We start from the raw sequence: 8769 nt of genomic DNA, 5'->3' as shown, positions 1-8769 counted from the left end.
AAACCTTACTGGAGCTAAGCAAATGGATTAATAGCAACTCCATAATCACTGGAGATTTCAACACCCCACTGACGGCATGAGACAGATCCTCCAAACAGAAAATTAATAAAGAAATAATGGACTTAAACAAAACTCTAGAACAATTGGGTCTGACTGACATTTACAGGACATTCTACCCAAAATCCACTGAATATACGTTCTTCTCATCAGCTCACGGGACATTCTCTAAGATTGACCATATCCTAGGACACAAAGAAAATCTCAAGAAATTTAAAGAAATAGAAATCATACCATGTACCTTCTCAGATCACAGTGGAATAAAACTAGAAATCAACCCTAACAGAAACTCACATTTCTACACAAAAAACGTGGAAATTAAACAACCTCCTACTAAATGACGACTTCATAAATGAAGAAATCAAGAGGGAAATAAAAAATTCTATGAACAAAATGACAATGGAGAGACAAGTTATCAACTCCTCTGGGACACAGCTAAAGCAGTTCTGAGAGGAAAGTTTATCTCCATAAATGCCTATAACCAAAAGACAAGATCACAAATAGACAATCTAATGAAACGACTCAGAGAGCTGGAAAAAGAAGAACAGACCAACCCCAAACCCAGCAGAAGAAGTGAAATCAACAAGATCAAATCAGACCTAAACGAAATTGAAAACAGGGAAGCTATTCAGGAGATTAATAAAACAAAAAGTTGGTTCTTTGAAAAAATAAACAAAATTGACACACCATTGGCTAGGCTAACGAAAAGCAGAAAAGAGAAATCTCTAATAAGCTCCATCAGGAATAAAAAAGGAGATATCAAAACTAATCCCAAAGAGATACAAGATACAATTTATGAATACTACAAAAATCTTTATGCACACAAACTGGAAAATGTGGAGGAAATGGACAAATTTCTAGAAACACACAGCCTCCCTAGGCTCAACCAGGAAGAAATAGATTCCCTGAACAGACCAATCTCAGGAGCTGAAATAGAAACAGCAATTAAAAATCTCCCTAAAAAGAAAAGTCCCGGTCCAGATGGCTTCACACCTGAATTTTACAACACTTACAAAGAAGAACTAGTACCTATCTTGCAGAAACTATTCCACAACATCGAGAAGAATGGAAACCTCCCTGACACCTTTTATGAAGCGAATATTACTCTGATACCAAAACCAGGAAAGGAGGCAACAAAAAAAGAAAACTACAGACCAATATCCCTAATGAATATAGATGCAAAAATTTTCAACAAAATCTTAGCTAACCGAATCCAGACACTTATCAAAAAAATAATCCACCACGACCAAGTGGGCTTCATCCCAGGGATGCAGGGATGGTTCAACATACGTAAATCTATAAATGCAATTCACTACATAAACAGAAGCAAAAACAAAGACCACATGATTCTTTCAATAGATGCAGAAAAAGCTTTTGACAAAATTCAACACCCTTTCATGATACGAACACTTAAGAAAATTAGGCATAGAAGGGACATACCTAAAAATGATACAAGCCATATATGAAAGACCCATAGCCAAAATCATACTGAATGGGGAAAAACTGAAAGCATTCCCACTTAAAACTAGAACCAGACAAGGCTGCCCACTATCTCCACTTCTGTTCAACATAGTACTGGAAGTCTTGGCTACAGCAATCAGACAGGAAAATGGAATCAAAGGTATCCAAATAGGGGCAGAAGAGATCAAACTTTCACTGTTTGCTGATGATATGATATTGTATCTAGAAAACCCCAAAGATTCAACCAAGAAACTCCTAGAAATGATCAATGAATTTAGTAAAGTCTCAGGATACAAAATCAATACACAGAAATCAGAGGCATTCATATAGGACAACAACAATCTAATGGAGAACCAAATCAAAGACTCAATTCCCTTCACAATGGCAACAAAGAAATTAAAGTACCTAGGAATATACTTAACCAAGGAGGTAAAAGACCTCTACGGGGAGAACTATGAAACACTGAGGAAGGAAATTACAGAGGATGTAAACAGATGGAAATCCATACCATGCTCATGGATCAGCAGACTCAATATAATCAAAATGTCTATACTACCCAAACTGATCTACAGATTCAATGCAATACCTATTAAAATCCCATCAGCATTCTTCACAGATATAGAAAAAATAATTTTACGCTTCGTATGGAACCAAAGAAGATCCCGAATATCAAGAGCAATTCTAGGCAACAAAAAAAAAAAATGGGAGGCATTAATATGCCAGATATCAAACTATACTACAAAGCTGTAGTAATTAAATCAATATGGTATTGGCACAAACATAGGAATATTGACCAGTGGAACAGATGTGAGAATCCTGATATAAAACCATCCTCATATAGCCATCTAATCTTTGACAAAGCAGACAAAAACATACGCTGGGGTAAAGAATCCCTTTTCAATAAATGGTGCTGGGAAAACTGGATAGCCACCTGTAGAAGGCTAAAACAGGACCCACACCTTTCACCTCTCACAAAAATCAACTCACGCTGGATAACAGACTTAAACCTACGGTATGAAACTATTAGAACTCTAGAGGAAAAAGTTGGAAACACTCTCCTAGACATCGGCCTGGGCAAAGAGTTTATGAAGAAGTCCCCAAAGGCAATCACAGCAGCAACTAAAATAAATAAATGGGACATGATCAAACTACAAAGCTTCTGCACAGCCAAAGAAATAGTCATGAAAGTAAACAGACAACCTACAGAATGGGAGAAAATTTTTGCATCCTATGCATCCGATAAGGGAGTGATAACTAGAATATACTTAGAACTCACGAAATTCAGGAAGAAAAAATCAAATAACCCCATTAAAAATTGGGCAAAGGACTTGAACAGAAACTTTTCTAAAGAAGACAGAAGAATGGCCAACAAACATATGAAAAAATGCTCAACATCTCTAATCATCAGGGAAATGCAAATCAAAACCACAATGAGATATCACTTAACCCCAGTGAGCATGGCCTTTATCAAAAAATCTCCAAACAATAAATGCTGGCATGGTTGCTGAGAGAGAGGAACACTCCTACACTGCTGGTGGGACTGCAAACTAGTTCAACCTCTGTGGAAAGCAATATGGAGATACCTTAAAGCGATACAAGTGAATCTACCATTTGATCCAGTAATCCCATTGCTGGGCATCTACCCAAATGATCCAATGACGCTCTACAAAAAAGACACCTGCACTCGAATGTTTATAGCAGCACAATTCATAATTGCAAGGCTGTGGAAGCAACCCAAGTGCCCATCAATCCAAGAATGGATTAATAAAATGTGGTATATGTATACCATGGAGTACTATTCAGCTCTAAGAAACAATGGTGATATAGCACATCTTATATTTTCCTGGTTAGAGCTGGAACCCATACTACTAAGTGAAGTATCCCAAGAATGGAAAAACAAGCACCAGATATATTCTCCAGCAAACTGTTATTAACTGATTAGCACCTAAGTGGACACATAGGTACTACAGTAATAGGGTATTGGGCAGGGGGGAGGGGGGAGGGGGACGGGTATATACATACATAATGAGTGAGATGTGCACCATCTGGGGGATGGTCATGATGGAGACTCAGGCTTTTGGGAGGAGGTGGGGAAATGGGCATTTATTGAAACATTAATATCTGTACCCCCATAATATGCCAAAATAAAAAAAAAATTTGCGAGAAAAAAAAAACCTGCAATGAAATATTACTTATCTCCAGTAAGAATGGTCTTTATCAAAAAGCCCCCAAACAATAATTGTTGGCATGGATGCAGAGAGAGAGGAAAACTCCTACACTGCTGGTGGGTACTGCAAACTGGTTCAGCCTCTGTTGAAAGCAATATGGAGACACCTTAAAGTGATACAAGTAGCTCTACCATTTGATCCAGCAATTCCACGACTGGGCATCTACCCAAAAGATCAAATGACACTCTAAAATGGGACACCTGCACTCAAATGTTTATAGCCTCACAGTTCACAATCGCAAAGGTTTGGAAACAACCCAGGTGCCCATCAATACATGAGTGGATTAATATAATGTGGTATATGTATACCATGGAGTACTATTCAGCTGTAAGAAACAATGGTGACATAGCACCTCTTGTATTTTCCTGGATAGAGCTGGAACCCTTTCTACTAAGTGAAGTATCTCAAGAATGGAAAAACCAGCACCACATGTACTCACCAGCAAATTGTTATTAACAAATCAACACCTAAGTGGACATATAGGAATAACATTTTTCAAATGTCGGGTTGGTGGAAGGGGGGAGGAGGGGATGGGTATATACAAACATAATGAGTGAGATGTGCAACGTTTGGGGGATGGACTCGCTTGAAGCTCTGACTCAAGGGGAGAGAGGGGGACACGGGCAATATACATAACCTTAACATTTGTGCCCCCATAATATGCTGAAATCTTTAAAAAATGAAATAAAAAGAATAATCTACATGAATATTAATGTACAAGTATTTGAATACCTGTTTTCAATTATTTGTGTGTGTACCTAGGAGTGAAATTGATGAGTCATATGGTAATTCTGTTGAATTTATTGAGAAATCTCCAAACTTTTCCACAGCAAGTGCACCATTTTACATTCCCACCAGCAATGCATCAGGGCTCCAATTTGTCCACACCTTCACCAACTCTAGTTATTTTGTTATTATTATAGCCATCCTAGTGGATGTGAAGTGGTATGTTTTTTTTTGTTTTTTTTTTTGAAACAGCGTCTCACTTTGTTGCCCAGGCTAGAGTTAGTGCCGTGGCATCAGCCTAGCTCATAAGAACCTCAAACTCCTGGGCTCAAGCAATCCTGCTGCCTCAGCCTCCTGAGTAGCTAGGACTACAGGCATGCACCACCATGCCCAGCTAATTTTTTCTATATATATTAGTTGGCCAATTAATTTCTTTCTATTTATAGTAGAGACAGGTTCTCACTCTTGCTCAGGCTGGTTTTGAACTCCTGACCTTGACCAATCTGCCCGCTTCGGCCCCCCAGAGTGCTAGGATTACAGGCGTGAGCCACCGCACCGGCCAGTGGTATCTTATTATAGTTTTGATTTACATTTCCTGATGGCTAATGATGCTAAGCATCTTTTCACGTGTTTGTTAACCATTTCTACATCTTCTTTGGAAAAATATATATTCATATCTTTTGACCATTTTTAAATTGAGTTGTCTTTTTAGTATTGAGTTGTAATTGTTCTTTGTATATTTTGAATACTAAATCCTCATCAGATATATGGCTTCCAAATATTTTATCCCATTCTGTGGTTTCCTTTCACTTTCCTAGTGGTATTGTTTGAAGACATGCAAACACGAAAGTTACCTGGGCATGGTGGCATGCACCTATAGTCCTAGCTACTCGGAAGGCTGAAGTAGGAGGATGGCTTAAGCCCAAGAATTGAAGGTTCCAGTGAGCTATGATCATGCCACTGCACTCCAACCTGAGTGATAGAGACCATGTCTCTATAAAGAAAAGGAAGGAGGCCGGGCGCGGTGGCTCACGCCTGTAATCCTAGCTCTCTGGGAGGCCGAGGCGGGCGGATTGCTCGAGGTCAGGAGTTCGAAACCAGCCTGAGCAAGAGCGAGACCCCCGTCTCTACTATAAATAGAAAGACATTAATTGGCCAACTAATATATACAAAAAAAAATTAGCCGGGCATGGTGGCACATGCCTGTAGTCCCAGCTACTTGGGAGGCTGAGGCAGGAGGATCCCTTGAGCCCAGGAGTTTGAGGTTGCTGTGAGCTAGGCTGACGCCACGGCACTCACTCTAGCCTGGGCAACAAAGCGAGACTCTGTCTCAAAAAAAAAAAAAAAAGAAAAGGAAGGAAGGAAGGGAGGGAGGGAGGGAGGGATAGAAAGGAGGAAAGAAAGAGAGACAGAGAGGAAGAAGGAAGGAAGGAAGGAAGGAAGGAGGGAGGGAGGGAGGGAGGGAGGGAGGGAGGAGGGGAGGGGAGGGGAGGGGAGGGGAGGGGAGGGGAGGGGAGGGGAGGGGAGGGGAGGGGAGGGGAGGGGAGGGGAGGGGAGGGGAGGGGAGGGGAAAGAAAGAAAGGAGGGAGGGAGGGAGGGAAGAAAGAAAAAAGAAATTTACCATCAGCCTGTTGATTTCTACAAAGAAGCCAGCTGGGATTCTGGTAGGGATTGTATTGCATTGTAGATCAATTTCATGAATATTGTCATCTTAACAATATTGTCTTCCAGCCGGGCGCGGTGGCTCACGCCTGTAATCCTAGCACTCTGGGAGGCTCAGGCGGGCGGATTGCTCGAGGTCAGGAGTTCGAAACCAGCCTGAGCAAGAGCAAGACCCGTCTCTACTATAAATAGAAAGAAATTAATTGGCCAACTAATATGTATAGAAAATTAGCCGGGCATGGTGGCGCATGCCTGTAGTCCCAGCTACTCGGGAGGCTGAGGCAGGAGGATTGCTTGAACCCAGGAGTTTGAGGTTGCTGTGAGCTAGGCTGACGCCACGGCACTCACTCTAGCCTGGTCAACAAGCGAGACTCTGTCTCAAAAAAAAAAACAAAAAACAATATTGTCTTCCAATACATGAACATGGATATCTTTCTATTTATTTAGGTCTTCAATTTTTTTTAATGTTTTAGAGATTTCCCCAGAAGTTTTGCACTTATTAGGCTTATTCCTAAATATTTTATTCTTTTTGATGTTATTATAAATAGAATTATTTTTAGTTTCATTTTCAGATTCATTGTTGGTGTATATAAATACTAGTTTTTGTATATTAATCATGTATACTGCAACTTTGCTGAATTCATTTAACAGTTTTATTTAGAAATTTCTTAAGATTATATAAAAGATGTCATCTGCAAATAGATATAGCTTTATTTCATTTCCAATCTGGATGTTTTAGTTCTTTTTCTTGCCTAATTGCCCTGGCTAGACTTCTAGTACAATGATGAGTAAAAGTGGCAAAAGTAGGCATCCTTGTCTTTTTCCAGAACCTAGGGGGAAAGTTTTCAGTCTCTCATTGAGTATTTTAGTTGCGGGTTTTCCTAAGTGCCCTAGTGGGTTGAGGAAGTTCCCTTCTACTCCTAGTTTTCTGAGTGTTCTTATCATGAGTATTGGATTTTATCACTTTTTATGTGTCTGTTGAGATGATCATGTGTCTTTCCTTTTATTGATAGTGTCCCAGCTTCTTCTTAAAGCTGAAATCTTAGGACACTCAACATACAAAACAGGGTTGGGGGCTGTTCTGGTTGAAGCAGGAAGGGAAGCCCAGGGCTACCAAGTGGGGTCTATGGCCTTTCTTTCCCAGGTAGCCCTGGGCTCCACAGAAAACTGAGCTGGGAGCCAAGAATAGTAAGTGGTGCCTATCGCTCTTATCCACAACTCCTTCTTGGGCATGGATCTGTCAGTCAACAAAGCTCCGACCCTCAACCTGAGGGAGCCCTGGTTGGCAGGGCTGGCTGATTACAAGTACCCAGCTACTTTATCAAACAGCAGCCCATTAGCATCCTATAAATTTCATATTTATCCTGGCACAGGGCTGGCTGATTACAAGTACCCAGTTACTTTATCAAACAGCAGCCCATTAGCATCCTATATAATTTCATATTTATCCTGGCAGAGGGCTCCAGAGCCAGCTCCCCCTCTATACCAGTAAGAGGTTGATCTAGGGGCTTTGGAGTCCTTAACATTGCCCTTTTTGATGATATCATTCCATTAAACATTAGTAGTTCAGATCTATGGTTATAGTGAAGTTTGTGCTTCTAAAACCTTGATTATAATCAACCACAAATACAGAGGATCAGTACCTCAAACAGATTGCAGACAGCCCACTGATTACTTTTTGGGAAGGCTGATTAAGAAACTTTATTACAGAAAATGAATGCATCCAACATTCCCAAAAACATTTGTGACAAGAACAGACACACAGGAGACATAGACAATAGTTAGTACATCACAGCCTTGTTCTTTCCAAAGGATATGTCATTCAAGAACAGGGTGAAGGGATTGAAAGAGAAAGGTGGTTAGAAGCAGGTACTATCCTTTTGATTAAAAAAAAAAAAGGCAACAGGTTGGCACTGCAAGAACACACACAGTGGGCCCAAAAATAAAGCTAAGCTTAGGCCTTAGGTGGTAACACATGCCACTTAAAGCATCTCAGAGAAGCCATAGGGCATTATTCTATTAGAGGGACAATCTTGTGACAGTGTGAAAACCTTAAAAGTAGTGGCCTTGCTGCAAGCAGCTAATGGGTCAAATGGCCTCAACCTGAGTCTCTTTAGAACTTAATGTTTGCTTAATCAAAGATTACTTAGCTAAACAGCTTCCCCACTTCTGTTTAGCTACTGTGGGGAGCATAAAAAAAAAAAAGTCACCCTCTTCCAGTCTTTGCCTTTCCCTAGTTAGTATGTCTAGTTACAACCACATAAAGGGGCATCACTTAGCAAGAAATTGCTCCCTGTAACTACAGGCTGAGTTTCTCTTCCATATTTGACGAGGCTGGCCACAGTTCCAAAATCTTGTCCTGGTACTGTGTAATGTAAAGCAGAAGCTTTAGCCTAGAATGCCAAGTGACAAGGGCAGAAGGGGCAATTCTGGAACAAAAACCTCTGGGCAAACCTCACAATCAAGTTTTCAAATTAGTGGTCATTTTCTAGAACTAGAGAAACATATTTAGGACAAACAGTTTTGATGTGAAAGGGAATGGCTATGAGTACGCAGAGATCGGGCTGTGACCATGACCATGATGTGTACCTATCTAGGACCTGACAGGGTGGAGAGGACACTGTCTCCAGACATG

This window comes from Microcebus murinus, chromosome X (assembly GCF_040939455.1).
Source record: "Microcebus murinus isolate Inina chromosome X, M.murinus_Inina_mat1.0, whole genome shotgun sequence".
NCBI lineage: Eukaryota > Metazoa > Chordata > Mammalia > Primates > Cheirogaleidae > Microcebus > Microcebus murinus.
The sequence above is the reverse complement of the archived record's forward strand: the minus strand, read 5'-3'. Positions refer to the sequence as shown.